This window comes from Vanellus vanellus (assembly GCF_965231255.1).
Source record: "Vanellus vanellus genome assembly, chromosome: 8".
In the NCBI taxonomy this organism is placed as follows: Eukaryota; Metazoa; Chordata; class Aves; order Charadriiformes; family Charadriidae; genus Vanellus; species Vanellus vanellus.
Window position 1 is genome coordinate 15132463 of NC_138913.1, and position 15515 is coordinate 15147977.

Here is a 15515-nt window from a genome sequence, read left to right on the forward strand (position 1 = left end):
GTTTTGAAGAGCGGGTCTGGTGGTGGGCATGGGGTGAGTGGGGTCACGTCTCCCCAAAGGGTCGAGGAGATGGACCACCATGGCCACCCGCTGCTGGACAAACGGCGGAGGGCAGCGGGATGGGAACAGGCAAAGAGGCAAAGGGGAGAAGGGCATGGCCGTGAGCTGCATTGTGCTTGCTCAGCCAGCGTCACGGTGAGCACCAGGGTCACAAGGCGCCTCTTGGGGACCTCCTCCCGCGCCGGGGGCAGCCCACGGCACGGCCACCGCTCCCCCCTCCCGCCCTCGCCCCCGCGGCAGACCTTGCACAGGGCGAGGGCTCCCTTATCGCCCGGGGTTTGCCTGTCTGGAGGAGCACGCTGCAGACGGGACTAGTTAAACATCAGCCATGGGAAACGGGACAGGAAAAGGTCTGACGGGACAGGCTGTCCGTGGCCCCTCATCCTTCACAGGGGAGGCTCAGAGCCCAGCTGGCCCCACACACTCACTAGTGACTGTGGGCTGCTCCAGCGGCGCCTCCGGCATCAGCCACATTTCACAGCTCAGAGTTGTCCCTCCTGTGTTAAAGCCCGCTGAGACCCCCCACCCAAGGTAAACAGGAGCCAGTTTATTGCTTGCTGGAGTTGTTTCCTGGGGAGGTCAGGAGGGCTCTCCTTGGGGCTCGTGACAGCCTGCTAAGCTCCGCTGAGCTAAGGTGTTAGGAGAGCACCGTGCACTGGGAAGAGCAGCATTTAGCCCTGCAGGGATGCCTGCAGCCTGCTCTGAACCTTGGGACAAAGTCCTGTTTGTCTTCCCTTGGTTTTCAGGTTGCTGTGCTCTGGGCTCCCCTGCCCACTTGTTTACGGCACTGATGCAGAAAATTGTGATGGCTGTAATTGCCCGTGGTTTGCTGATCGAGCGCCTGCCCCGTTTGCCGGGCCAGAGACAAAAGCCCTAAATCCCCTTCCAAGGTTTGAAACCGTGTCATCCCAACGGGTAAGAAGGGGAAGGGATTTACTTATACCATTTGCTTAAAGAGTGCCTGGACATAAGATAAGACCAGTGCACCCCAGAGCAGGAGCAGCACCAGCATCCCTGGGGACTGCCCTGTAACGCCGGTTCCCTGCCCTCGCGTGCCCCCCTGCGCCGGGGAGGCAGCTGGGCACCCCCACACCCCCTCCGGGCTTCATCTGTGGGAGGCCGACCCCCCCACAGGCTGCCAGCTCTTCTTCTGGCACCGATCCCTCTGCAGCTCCGGCACACTAGCAGAAATCTCTCCCCGGAGACCAAGGCACCACGGACTCCGGCTCCATGTGCCTGAGCCAGCCCGGCATCCCGAGAGACTGCTCCTCGCAGGATCCCTGCCTCCAGCCGGATGCTGCTGGGGGGGTCCACAGGCTTTTGAGAAGGGGCGGGGGGGGGGGGGAGCCCTTCCACCCTGCGTGTGAGACCTCAGCAGGAGCTCGGCAGCAGCTGCAGCGAGGCTGAGCAGAACGATGCGAGATGTCTGGAGATGGCCAGCTACCGGCAGGAGCGCGTGGGAGAGGAGCTGCCTGCCACGGGGCTCTGCCTGCACGCAGGAGGGACCACACAGAGGCTTCGCCATCCAGCCCTTCGCAGCCTCGGGGCGCCTGGAAAGAGTCACGCAGATTTTCCATCCATCCATCCATCCCTCCATCTATCCATCCATCCATCCACCCCTGGGCTGGGTCATCCCCAAAAACAAGGGGGAGGGCAGGGGCAGCCCTTGGCAGGGGGCTAGGGGAGCTGTGCTTGTGCTGCTGGGTTCTGGGGTGTCGGTCTGGGACCCGAGGGGGGTCACTGTGGCTTAGGGAGCTTTGCTGGGGAGGAAAGAACAAAGATTTGGCCAGACAGAGCCACCAAGGGCAGCCTGGGGAGAAGGGCAGCATAGCTGGCGTCAGCACAGCACAGTGTGACGGGCACGGGGACACCCCGACACGTCGTGCAGCCGCAGCCTTGCGCTCTGCAAGCCGGGGAGCCCCGGCAGCTCGGCTACAGCCCTGCCAAGCCCGCAGGGAAGGACCCTTTGCACAGCCACATGGGAGCACGTTCGCGCAGAAAGGGTAAAACTTCAGATGCCGGGTGTTGTTTCAACCCCGGAGCTTCCTCAATAGCGAGCTGCCCTCCGGAGACCTCCCCTTCGGCCGCAGAATGGAAGTAGCAGCCTCAGCACTTTGGCAGGAGCAGCGAGCTTTCTGCCTCCCGGCCCCGCTGAATAGCGGCAGAATTCATTATAGCCCCGTTTCACTTCTCCCTCCAATTATCCCCCCGGACAATGGGCCGGGGCTGCGGCGGAAGGTCCCTTTCAGGAGGTGCCGGTGGCAGGACGTGCTGCTGGGGCTCAGCTGAGAGCCCCTTTGCTGGAGGGCAGTGACCTGAGTCCAGAAAAAATGCCACTTTTGTGCCCGGGCAGTGAGAGCGTGCAGAGGGCCAGCCCGGCACCGGGGACCGGGGGATGCTCCCTGCAGGGCGGGAAGCACTTGTTAGCAAGAACTAGCCCAAATCTGTGAAACACCTGCAATATGGGGGTATTTTGGTCAGAAGTAAGATATCGATGATTAGTTAAGTACCGGAGTGTTGTTTTATCTTTACAAACACAGTGGTGACTCAGTCCATCTGGCACTTCTCTGCACAGCGACTTTGGAGCCAGCAAGGACCACAGGCGCCACTCGCACGGTGGCTGTGACCCAAGGGACTGGGCTCCTGCAGGCGACACCTTGCGTCCAAGGGCCCAGGTGTCTTCCTTGCCGTGCTATGGCCACCTAGATCACCACTCTCCAGCCAGCCGTGTGTAGGCTATCAGCTGCTAAGGTGGAGAAACTGGCAGCAATGGGTGCTGGAGCCTGTTGGGGGCTCTCTGAGAGCCTGGAGTTGGGCGTCAGAAGATGGACATGACACTCAGGTAAGGGCTTGTTTTCACCAGTCCCTCCCTGGCTGCTTGGAAAGTCCCCTCTCTTCCCAGAGATGCTCTGCCCCAACCACACTCATTGCTGCAGCGCTCCCCAGAGCCTTGTTCCTGCCCAGCGGAGCAGAACTTGCTGGAGGGAGATTCAAGGGTGGTTGATGCTCGGAGCAAACTTTAGTGTGGGGAAGGGGGGATCCGCAGCCGTGCAGGCAGGGAGAGCCTAGAGGTTTATGCAGCCACCTCGTCCCTTCCACCACTGGCTCTGCAAGATGTGAGGGCTGTTTTGGAGGAGCTGGCACAGGGGCATGACTTTGCACCAGCAGGTCCAATCCTGGCACGCTCGAGGCCGTTGCAGTGTGCGTGTCACCAAAGCAGGCTGTGCCCCAAGCTGGAGAGCCTGCAGAGAAACCCCGGGAGAGCGCGACAAGGGCTGAGGACGTTTCCGATGGAGGCAGACAGGACACTCAGCCTACTTAGTTTATCAGGAAGAAGATCAAGAGGCGGCTTGATTACAGTCACAAGGACCTTGGTGCGTAAGTACCTTGGCAGAAATAACAAGCCAGGTACTTAAGAGCTCTTTAATCTAGCAGGGAAAAGCAAAACAAGGGCCAATTTGCTCCACATTTCTAGCAGTCCGGGTGATTAACTCCAGAAGGAGAGGCAGGAACCCAGGCTGCCTTCCGGGGCTGCTGCGGGGCTGGCTGGGGGCTCCTACCCCACCACCCCCTGGAGCAGCGTATTTTACCTTGACATAAGGTACAAAAAACTTTAGGAGATAGCAGAGGGGCTGTGGGGTTGGGGCAGCATGGGGTGACCTGTCAAACGCTTCGGCTGCAGAGGGCACACCTCTTCTGGGCAGGCGAGGTGGCCACCACTGGTCCTTGGGACAAGGCAGGGTACAAGTGGCATTGTCCGGGAGCAGTGGGTAGAGTGGCACGGGGCGGGTGGCTCTGGCCAGGGAATCTGCAAATCGGCATTTATGTTGAGATTGCAGCCAAAGGGTCTTTGTGCCAGAGGGATCTCCAGCTGCTGAGGTTTGAGCTCCCGAGCAGAGGGATGGCTGATCCCCTCTCTGCAAGCTCACAAACGCCCAACTGAAGTCCCTGAGGGCACGGGGGAGCGGGGTCGCCCAGCAGCCAGCAGCACCCGGGGCTGATCCTAGTAACGCAGCCCTGGGATCTCCTGCTGGACACAGCTAACAGGTACTGGGCAGCTGCATCTCCATCTCACCGACAGCACAGCCAAGCAGAAGGAGGAACGGAGCACTTATCCCATGGAGCCATTCATGTTTCTATTTAAATTCTATTTCCCCCCTCATTTTAAGAGTTTTCTGGGTAAAAAATCAACAGCCTGGCCAGGGCCCTGTTGCAAAGCATCGGGAAGAGCCCTGGCCCAGGGCCGGGGGGATGCTGTGGGGTCCCCCCAGTGCAGCCCTGACGCCCGGCGTGCCGCCAGCGGGGCTAACAAAAGGCCAGCAGCGGGGCCAGCCCGTGCTGGGAGCGCCGCGGTGCCGCCGCTGAATAGCTCTTCCCGCACAGAGGAAGGCATGAAGAGGCGTAATCAAATAAGGGTATCAGCATGGTGCTCCTTGAACGGCGCGCCCAGCGTGAGCCGGCGGCGGGGCCGGGCGGAGGTGACAGGTATCTTTATCCCGCCACGCAGGAGAGCTCCAACGTCCCGCTGGCAGGAATTTGTCTGCAAATTTTCCCCCATTGAAAGGAGCGAGGCGGCCGGCGAGGCGCGGGCTGAGATGATCGCTTGATTAAGGCCGGGGCAGGCGAGGTGGAGAGAGGGGGCAGCTCCCAGGGAGCCGTGCTCCCAGCCCTTAACCTCTCCTCGGGAGACCGCAAATTATATCTGTTAATGTATCAGCCCCCTGGTATCCTACAAATAAGTCGTCTGGCTAAGTGCGTGTCAGACGTTTGCAGGGGGAGTTGTTACCTTTTCATCACTTAATCATTTTCATCATCATCATTTAATTTATCTTGCAATAAAGTTTAACCCGGCGAGTCCCGGGGAAGGCAGGTAAAGCGGCTTACCCGTCCAGCTGCACTGCAGCAAACCGGCTGCAAAAGGGCTTTGAAGAGCAGAGGGAAACAGTTTTCGCTGCTCCCCCGAGGAAACGGGAAACCCTCTGCTGCAGGAACAGGAGTATTCCAGCCCCTCTTCCCATCCCACTCCCCTGCCAGCCGGGGACCACCAGCGGCCGGAGAGAGGATGCTCCCCCGGTGTACCAGGGCTGGGGAAGAGGGGGGGGCGTCACACACTCCCCCTGGGTGCCAGAAGTGATTTACACAGTGCACCCGAGAGCAGAGTCAATTAAGGTCACATTTCTGTGTTGCTAAACAACAGGCGGCTCTGGGTTCAGGCCCGCTGAAAAGAAAACAAAAGCCACCCCTTGAAACGGGGGCTTTGAGAGGGTTCAAAGGAGCACGAAACAAAAGGCGGGCTTTGTGGGCTGCCCTCGCCCGCGCCTTCCCGGGCCCTTCCGCCACCAGAGACACCGTTAATGTGGCAAGGGGGAGTTTTTAATTGTCCGGCACAAACAATGCTGGCATATTTAGGCCGGCCTCATTACAGAGCCATCCGAAATGCTTGGAGAAGCATTCCCACCGCTTAGCATAAATAGCAGAAACGCTTCTTTCACGAGCAGAGCAGGTCCCATCTGCTCCCAGCCCGTCCTCACCTTGACTTGCCATGGCGAGCCCGCGGGGTCGGCCCCTCCGCCCCGCCGTTCCCAAACCCCGGTGCGGGAACCTGCCTCCCTGCCCTCGGCTCGCCCCGCTGTAGGGGGGTCCCTGCACCCCACGGGAGCGGAGGGCAGGAGCCCCGGGGGTTTGCAGTGTGGGGTGCTCCGCCGAAGGGGCCGGTGTGGCAGCCCTGGATGGGGTTTGCTCTTCCCGCCCTGCTCCGGCGGCTCAGCCATGGGTGCCGGGGGTCTCGAGGGGCATCATGCACAGCTCTTGACCCAACAAGGCAGTTGGCCCCGCTGGGTGCCGGCTGATGTCCCTCATGGGGAATGAGACAGAGGAGGTCTTGGGGACCTTCCCCAGTTGGGGCGAGTCTGAATCAGGACTAACACTGACGTTTCCCAGTGAGACCCAAACCTGACCGGGACTCAGGGTCTGGGCTCTTCATGACTGTGGCCGTTTCAGTTTTACACCCCATTGCACTTACCAGACCTCCCTTCCCAGCTGGTGCATGGGTGCCCTTGACCCCGCCAGAGTGTCCCACCAGCCCACGCCGGCCGGCCATCCCCCAGGCTGGGCAGAGGAGCCTGTGGCTGGGAGGGGGCTGCCCTGGCAGGGACACGGCCTTCCCGGGGCTGGGGGAACGGCATGGCTGCGAACGCCGCTGGCTCGGCTACCGCCGCCAAGCCCAGCCCTGCGCCTGGCGTTTCCCGGGCCGGCGGTGCTGACAGGTTGCAGCCCGGCAGCCAAGGCGAGGGCAGAGCTGTGCCGAGCGGGGCACCGTGGCACAGAGACAAGCCGGCCCCAATCCCCCCGGGCAGGGGGTCCCTGCAGCGGCCAAGCTGCCCTCCCTGCACCGGTACGGCTAGGAGTAGTAACAGCGCTGCGGCCACCCACCCTGCCTTGTTCGGGGAGCGCAGGGACCCCTTTGCAGCCCAAGGAGCTCCTGTGCCCCCCACCCTGCCTGGCTCCCCCGCTTTCCCCCAGGGACGTGCAGCTCCCGTCCCTGGAGCGAGCCGCCCCGGCAGCCGCGGGCAGCCCGGCGCAGGGCAGCCGAGGCGGCGAGCCTGTTTTCGCCGCGTGGGTCCTGGCAAAGAGCCTCGTCGGCCCACGGGGATCAAAGCGAGTGGCGTTTCCCGACCGATACCTGATCCCGGAGCTGGAAGGGAGCCGGGAGGCTGCCGAGTGCCTCCTGCACCGCTCCCACCGCCACGCAGCGCCGAGCGTGCCGAAGGCCCCGCGCTGCCGGGCTGCGTTTTACGGCGCTGCAGTTTCTGCCAGCTCCCGCTCCCTCCCCTCCGCCCCCCCCCCCTCCCCCTTCTTGGAGGCAACCAGCTCCCCACGCCCCACAGTTTATTAAAAATCCCGGGTACCTTGGAAGAGACAACACAATAGTGTACTTGTTACAGCTGCCTCGTATTAATGGACTGCCCCTTTTGATTTTAGAGTGGAACTTTTGGCAGAAAACCAGCATCCAAAAGGGAAAATGGCTGTAAAAATGGGCAAAAAAAAGGGGGAAGCCCCCCCCTGCTTTGATCAGAAAGGCTTGAAGATGAATCACGGTGATGCTCGGGTAGCTTTGCTAGAGGTGAAATTGGGTTGCAAAGAGGGGAGCCGGGGCAGGCGATGGGGCTGGGGTGGGAGGGAGCCACGGCAGCCAGAGGTTCAAAGGCCTCTGCAACGAGGAGCAGAATTGGAGGATTATTCACTTTCTATATTTTCACTCCTGCAGCACACATGGGAATCTAATTGGCCAGGATGAGAAATCCAGCCAGACAGCTTACAAGTGGGCTCGAGAAGACAGAAAAATATTTGCAGCTGCAAGCCATTAAAGGCAAACCCAACCTCGCTCTTACACTTTAATTACCCTGCTGTACGCTCTCCTCCACGTACCAGAGCTCACGTCAGTTCAAAAACCTTTCAGATCTTAAAAGGCCAAGCGCAACGCCTGGCTGCGCCGGGGCGGCAGCGCTCCAGCGCGGCGAGGGCCGCTCACCTCGCAGGGCGTCCAGGCATCGCCTCTCCCCCCACCACCCTGGTGCAGACCTACAGCAACCCTGCCACTGCTCCTGTGAAGCTGACGGCAGTCCTGAGTCACCCCAAAGGGGTTAGCTTGACTTTTTAAGGAGGGAGGGAGCCCAGTCTCATGAGGTCGGGGCTTCCTGTGCAGCCCGTGTTCTGCAGGGTCCAGCCAAGCTCATCCCAGCATCTCCCTGCAGCGGCAGCCCGGGGCAAAGCCCTTTGCGGGGCGATGCCTGCGGGTGCGTCCTCCCACAGCCGTCACTGATGCTTCTGCATGTCAGCCAAGCCCTTTATTTCCCAGGATCCGAAAGCACTTGCTGGGGACATTTCTTCCTTCTCGGCGCCTGGTCCCACCCCGATGGCTGGAGGCAAAGAGTGGCGGAGGGACCCCATGTCCCCATCTCCACCACAGCACCCACACATCCAGGTCGCTCATCCCAGTGTTACGGGGTGCTGCAGGCTGCTCGGGGGACCACACCGCCCACAGCCACGGCGCAGCCACCCCAGGGTGACAGCAGCACAGCGCGGCCCATGGGAGGGCTCCGGCTTCGGGGAGGGGTGGCAGGGCGGCAATCACAGCCCGGCCACCACCGTGCTGCTCCCGGCTCCTTGACTGCTCATTTCCTTTTCTGCTCCTGCAGTGACACCAAAGATGTTATTGCAGGTGCCGGCCCCGGCCCCGCTCACTCCCCCGCGCAGTTCACCCCACTCCTCCTGAAACCTGAGGAGGACTGAACTCATTTTATGCCATTTTATTTCAATGCTCCGAGCGGTAACCTTGTGCCAGGCATTTTTAATCTGGCTATAAACACTGGAGAGGAGAGGGGCTGTAACTTTGCTTGATGGGGCAATTTTTTATTGAATATTTTGAAGCTTTGGTGAAAAGTCCTTCCAAAAGCATGAGTTGGGGGAAAAGTGGGTGTTTGATTCTCGACTAATTTCGAACTGATTTCCAAGTTGCTTGGTGGCACTAGAGAGGCATTGCAGGACATAGGGAAGGTCTCCAAAAGATGGGGAAAGACCCTCAGGTGGAAGAACTGAAATGAGTATGTGGTTGCACTAGCCTGAGACGTTAAACCCAGGTGTGTGCGTGGGACAAAGGGGAAGACCCTCATGGACGTGCTGGTTCTGGGACAGTGCACTGGGGTGTAGGCAGGGACGTCTCTGGTCCTGAGTCGCCACAGTGCCGGTGCTGGGGGGGCCAAGAGAGCTGCCCTGCTTCTGGGGGAGATGCAAAGTCCAGCAAGGAACTGCAGGGAGCCCGGAGCTGCCTGGGGACAGCTCTGCCTGGGGACATCTCTGCTGGAGCCAGCACTGCCCAGGGGCAGCTCCGGCGGGCAGCGGCGCTGAGGGACGCAGCACAGCAGAGCCTCGCAGGCAGGACGATGCAGGGGTACCCACGCAGCACTGCCGGCATCCCGAACGGGGCTCCACGCACAGGGTGCAGTCAGCGGGACCTGGCCCTGCTCTCTCCTGCCCCAAACCCTGCCAATTTGGCCAGAGCTGGCAGGGAGGACAAAGGAGGTGCCGTGCCCCGGGAGCCCACCCGCGCCCGAGGACAGGGAGGAGGCAGCCATGGCCCCGGCCGACAGCTGGGGAGGGCGAAGTGAAGGCTAAATAAGGATGCTGGCCACTGCTGGCCACCAGCCCACTGCCACCCATGCAAATCACCCAGTGGCGGATGAAAATCAAACCCCGATGGGAAGGCGATGCCCGAGGCCGGGCTAAGCACCAAAGGAGCCATGGTAGCCACTCCATGGCACGGGCCAGCAGGCACCTATCCGGGCATTGTGTCCCCAGTGGGAATTTGCCATGAGCCGGTCTCACCCCTTGGCGGGGGGGAGGTTCCCTGTGTCCCCCAGGAGGGGACTGGCCAGGGGGGACACGTCTTGGGGTCGGGGAGGCGGGCGGCTGCCGCGCGCCTGGGCCAGCGTCGGGGCTGCTCCCGGCTCTGCCCCGCTCGGCTGCTCCCGGCCCCTGCCGAGCCCCGGGGGGGCAGCGCGGGGGGAGCAGGGGCTCCAGATTGGAACCACATGGAAGCACATTTGCAACGAATTAGGCCGGGAGCCAGCAGCTCTTGCTTGGCCGGGTGTGCAGCCAATCTTTGGGGATTGTCAGCTCCTCCCAGGTTTCCACAGCGGATGTTCCCCGGCCAGAGCGCAGCTGGGCTCTGCGCAAAGCTGCGGCCAAGGCGGCCCAGAAGGAGATGAGCACACGCGTGGGCAGGGACCCCCGGCCACACGCACAGCCCCGATGGGTCGACAGGGCCCCCGGGCACCCCCTGCCTCGGCCAGGGATGCTTTTGGGTGGTGAGGATGCCCCAGCGCGCCGGGGGAGAGGAGGTGGTGCACGGGAGGGGTTATTTGGCCAGTTCCCAGCCTGGTAGCCCTGGGGTGAGGGGGCAGCTGCAGCAGGCATCATGTGTCCCTGCCTGCCCTGCACCCAAAATTTGGCAGCCGGGGAGCCCCGGCTCAGGTGCTGGTGTGAAATCACGTCTCGAGGGTACCTGAGAAAAGGGCTGACCTGAGAGGTGGGGAAGAAAATCTCTGCCTGGCAGCCCTCCCAGGTGATGGAGGGGGTTAAAGCAGTGGTACAGAAAGGCTCTGAGCGTGCATGTCGAAGGATGACACTAACAACTCATGTGACAACCTGCCAGGAAAACTTTTCAGATCATAATTCGCATAGCGTTTGTATCATGTTCCCTTCCTGTTTAAAAAGGCAATATGGAAACCGTGCAAGGGGTTATTTGCTGGTCAGGCTGGTTTGCTGGTTATACTCCCTGTCACACGTGTCCCTTTAGGAAGTGATGCCACTGCGACAGACATCATTTCTAAAAATAACGCCATCCCATGCATTAATCTCCAGTGCCATTTGTTCTAATTCATTCCCAATTAAAGAATAACCGCTAATGATTAGCAGCGGGTGCGTACTAAGCCCCTGGCAGAGTAGGGAATCGGGCATCTTCCTCGGCGACGTGTCCTACCAACGGCAGAGGACAGAGAGGGGACGCTGCCTTCCTCTGCCTAGCCCAGCCATTTCAGCCCTTGCAAATCCATCAGCAGTATCTCATCAATCCTGCCCCATGTCGAAAGGACAAATCCCAGGGGCACCCAGAGCCCCCGCGCAGCCGCAGAGCCACAGCCCGGCTGCTCGGCTGGATACGTGGGGGCCCCAGCGGCACTGTGGCTCTCCGATAAGGCCACGTCTGCTGTAAAAACGGCCTCTTGTTTCGCAAGTAAGGCTGTTTAAGAAACGACAGGCTGCCGCGTTAATCTCAGGCTGGCAAGCGAGCACGCCAGCAGCACGGCGGCCGGGCACAGCCGTGTGCTGCAGTCCGGGCAGGGAGGCACGCAGGGAGGTCCTGGCCACCAGCCCATCTGACGGTGGGTTTGCGTGGCCACTGCTCCTTGATGCCCACGCTGCCCGTGCCCGGCTCCCGGCGCGGAGGGGCCGCGGCAGGAGCTTCCCGTGCGTGGGCAGCCCCGTCCGACCTGCAATCCCCCCTCCTTCCCCGTGCTCCCGCTAACGGCCCTGCAGCAGCAGCGGCCCAAACATGACTCCCCCTTGGATTTTTTTATCACCCGCATAGCACTGGCGAAGGGAAGGGAGGCCACCACCGGGGAACATCTGGGCTCCATTGCTCATTGTCTGGCAATTAATGTCAGCGCTGAAGACAGAAGGGACGTCAGATATTAAATAAACACGACCGCACTCTGCAGACCAAAACAGCCCCCCTGGGGAAAGGCGCACATGCGCCCGCACCCACACGGCCCCCCCGGCACGGCCCCGGCCGGGGCGCAGGACACGGGCGGCTCGCCGCACACACGTGTGAGCACAGCCACACACGCTCGCAGGCTCCCACACAGCTTGGGTTTCACGTCAGCTAAGGCAGAACGGGGGGAAAAAAAAAAAAATAGAGCTCCTTTTCCTTTTTCGTTTTCCAGCAGGCAGATTACATCCGCAAGTGCGGAAAACGCTGAAAACTCTGCTCTGTGAAAGAGGGTGCTGCAGGGAAGGAGGCCAGAGCCCCCCGGGGGCTGGGCTGGCCGGTACCCCCCCAGCCAAGGCTGCTGCCCTGGGCCGGACACACGCCTCTGGCAACCAGCAGCCACGCACCGGTCCCTGTGGGTGCACACATGTCACACACGGGACCGTGTGGGCTGTGTCCTGCCTTTACCGGCACACGCGGCCCCTCCTGCTGCCCCGCAGTGCCGGCACGGCGTGGCGTAACACGGCATGGTGTGCGGGGGGGCTGAGGGCAAATTAGTACAAACCCCTGCCCTACGTGTTTCTGCACCTCCTGCCAGCCAAACAGCAGGGATGGGCATTCCCCCTGACCCGAAAGCCTTTTCCCCTGCCCTTTCCCCGCCTGTGCTCAGAGGCAGAGCGAGCGCGAGAGCAGCCGGACCCCCGGAGAGGCAGGAGGCTGCCTGGCCACGGCGTGATGGCAGACGCGTGCCTCGGTGCTGCTCCTGCAGGCTGCAGCCCCCGGGCTGAGCGAGCTGGTGCAGTATTCAGTTCACAGGCCGGGGAAGGTATTCCCCATGGGCTGCCTTGTGCCGGGCAGAGGATGCGCAGTTCCGCCACCAGCCCGGCCCCAGCTCGCAGGGCACCACCGACCAGGTCACCAGAGCACGGCAGGGCGCAGCATTACCCCCGGGCGCAGGCTGCGCGGCTGGGCTGCGCTTCATGCTGCCGCATGGATGTTGCTCTGATGTGCGTGTGAGAGACACACTGCAGCGCCGGGACACGGCAGGGAGCGACGCTTGCCATGCAGGTGTGCGGGATGCGCCTGACCTCTGCCCGCTGCTGCTGCTGCATGGCTGGAGCAGGTTCCTGCATCCCAGCATCTTCCATCAAACAGGCTGAGAGAGTTGGGGTTGTTCAGCTGGGAGAAGAGAAGGCTCCAGGGAGACCTTACTGCAGCCTTCCAGTACCTAAAGGGGGTCTACAGGAAAGACGAGGAAGGACTTTTTACAAGGGCCCCTAGTGATAAGGCAAGAGGGAATAGCTTCAAACTGGAAGAAGGTAGATTTAGATTAGATATTAGGAAGAAACGTTTCACTCTGAGGGTGGTAACGCACTGGAACAGTTGCCCAGAGAAGTTGTGGAAGCTCTGTCCCTGGAGGTGTTCAAGGCCAGGCTGGACGGGGCTTTGAGCAACCTGGTCTAGTGGGAGGTGTCCCTGCCCATGGCAGGGGGGTTGGAACTCAATGATCTTCAAGGTCCTTTCCAACCTAAACTGTTCTATGATTCATTCTATGAAAACAGGAGGTGTTCCAGCACGGATGTTCACCCTCCACAAGTGTCGGGGAAAAGCAAAACACAGTAGGCTGGTACGTGCCCAGGCTCAGCCTGGGTGGTCTTCCATCCCTTCTGGCTTTAAACTTGCGGATCCTGTAAAGGGCAGCGGGGAAAGGGACAGGCAGCGCAACATGCCCCGTTCGCGCAGGAGAGGAGCGCTGCAGCAGCCAAGGGCAGCGCACGGGGCTTTCTGCGCCTGTGTGCGGTGGGGACTCATTAGCTCAGGGCTGGCTGTGCCTACTTTATTCTCTGGAAGCTTTTGTTCCTTTACAGAAACGTAGTCTCTCTCCCCCTCGCCCTTAGCCCCTTTTAATATTAAGGTCAATAGGTTGACGATTAAGCAGGAAAAGGGCATGAAGAATCAACCAAATTAAATCTTGTGTGCAAACAGGTGGGTGTGAAATTTCAATCAATGGCCGGTGTTAGCGGGGACCCCCAGGATCCCGATTTCCCAGGGGAAGGCTGGGCAGCCCCAGGGGGATTTGGGTACAAAAACTCCAGACATGGGAGAATAGAAAAAAGTCTTCTCAAAAACCAATATTGACAAGGTCCCTGTGTTTGCACCCCAGCTTTCCCCGGCAGCACAAAGGGAGATGATTATCCCGGGTCCGGCGGGGAGGGGACGACGGGAGCTCAAAGGTGAGCCAGGTCCCCCCCCGGCTCCCCCGGCCCCAGTCCCTCCGCTTAATCCCCCTCTCGCCCCAGCTTTGAAGTCGCCAGAGGTCGAATATGGGATGTAAATCACGTTAGCCGCAGTGTGTGATCACAACGCCGCTGCGAGACAATGCCGCGCTTCCCCCGGCGCCCGGGCATCCCGCCGAGCCGCGGCCGGCACCGGGCTATAAACGGCCCCGAGCTGCGGCCAAAAGCGGGGACCCAGGGTGGGCTGTGGCTGGGGGCACCCATCCCCGGCGGGAGAGAGCCTCGTGCTCTGCCGCGGAGCCGGGAGCAGGAGCCGCAGCGGGCACGGGCGCCCAGCGGCCGCGGGGCTGCCGATAGCAGGAGGCTCGTCCCTGGGATTAATTAGCAAAGGCTGTGGCCGCAAAGCGATGTAAAACACGAGCCGTTTGCTGGGGCGTTGGTTACCGGGGCTGTCCCGCAGCGTTGCACATCTTGTAAGCATTAGCATCACGTAAGAGGAGCCTGCACAGAAGGATGTGGGGTTTATTGGCTTGTAAACTGCGTTGTTCCCGCTACAGTAACGACATTGCCGGGGGAGAAATGCGCCTTTCGCACACGAGGCTCGGGAACCAGGTGTGCCGGGAGGAAACATAGCGGGGTTTGGAGGCTCCGCTGTCGCTATTAGGAGAGAGATCCAAAGCAGGCATGGGAGAAAGCAGGAGGAGGTACCAGGGAGATGCTACCGCTGCCCCCGGGGCTGCCGTGCCTTTCAGCCCTTTGCATTTATCTGCCCCAGCCCCGGCCCGCCGGTGCTCAGCCCCCTCCGCTCCCCCACACGCACACACTGCCTGGGAATTTCAGAGCCAGGATGCGAGGGGTGACAGGGAGGCAGCAGATACCTGCCGGCTCCTCGCCTCTGCTTTGATGCCCTTTGCTCTGCCTTGCTCCAGCACTTGCCCGGCGCAGAGCAAGCTTCCCTGCCCCACAGAAAAACCTCCCGTGTTTAATCTTCCCTTCGCCAAGGAAGCAGCCTCCGAAAAAAAGTGACGGCAGACCCAAATAATTAACCCGTTTCCTTTCTTCTCTCTACCAAAAACGCACCGTTCTCTACAGTTGGCTGTTTTAAGTCTTTTTTCACCGTTTCACACCCAAACCACAACCAATTATCCAAGACCAGCAGCAGAGCTTATCAGCCGTCGCCATCCTGCTGCACAGATCTGGATGAAGGGCGTTACAGACATGCCCCCCCCCAGCCTGGCCCCAAATGCCCCTGCTTTCTCCCCGGAGCTGCCACCTGCCTCGGTTGCCCCAGCAGACCTTCCCAAGCAGGTGCGTGGTGGGAAACACGGGACCTGTCAACCTCCCCCCACCTGGTGATGGCTGATGGAGAGGACCTCGGAGATGCCAGGGATCTGAACCACATGGAATCAACGCGACCACACGTACCCACTACAGGAGCCACGCGCGAGTGCCAGCCCAGCTCACCCCCCGCACTCCCCTCCGCTCGCTCCCCCGCAGCCGGAGGGGCTTCTCCATCCCTGCCTGCCACGGCAGCGCCTGAGCACAGGACCCCGGCAGTCAGAAAATATCTGCTTTCAAAGCTTTTTTTTTTTTTTCTTTCTTCTTAATTGGGAGACCGGATGCTTTTTTTTTTTTTTTTTTTAAAAAAAGAGTTGTTATTGTGGAAAATATCTGCTCTCCACAGAAAATGCCTTGCATTCGCTGTACACATTGTGGGCCATACCAGAAAACATCTGATGTGCTTCCAAAACCGCTGGGGCATTTCTTTTCCTATTAGAGTGGAAATTTTCCTCAAGAAACAAGTTTTACCTAGTTTGCACTGACATTTGCTGCAGCAGAAAGCAAGCAGCCCTGTCCCCACGCCACCCTTCCATCTGCGGGAGGTGACATCGTAGGGTCACCCTGGCACGAGCAGGCACCCAAACATGCAGCACGAGCCCTGGGTTTGACCC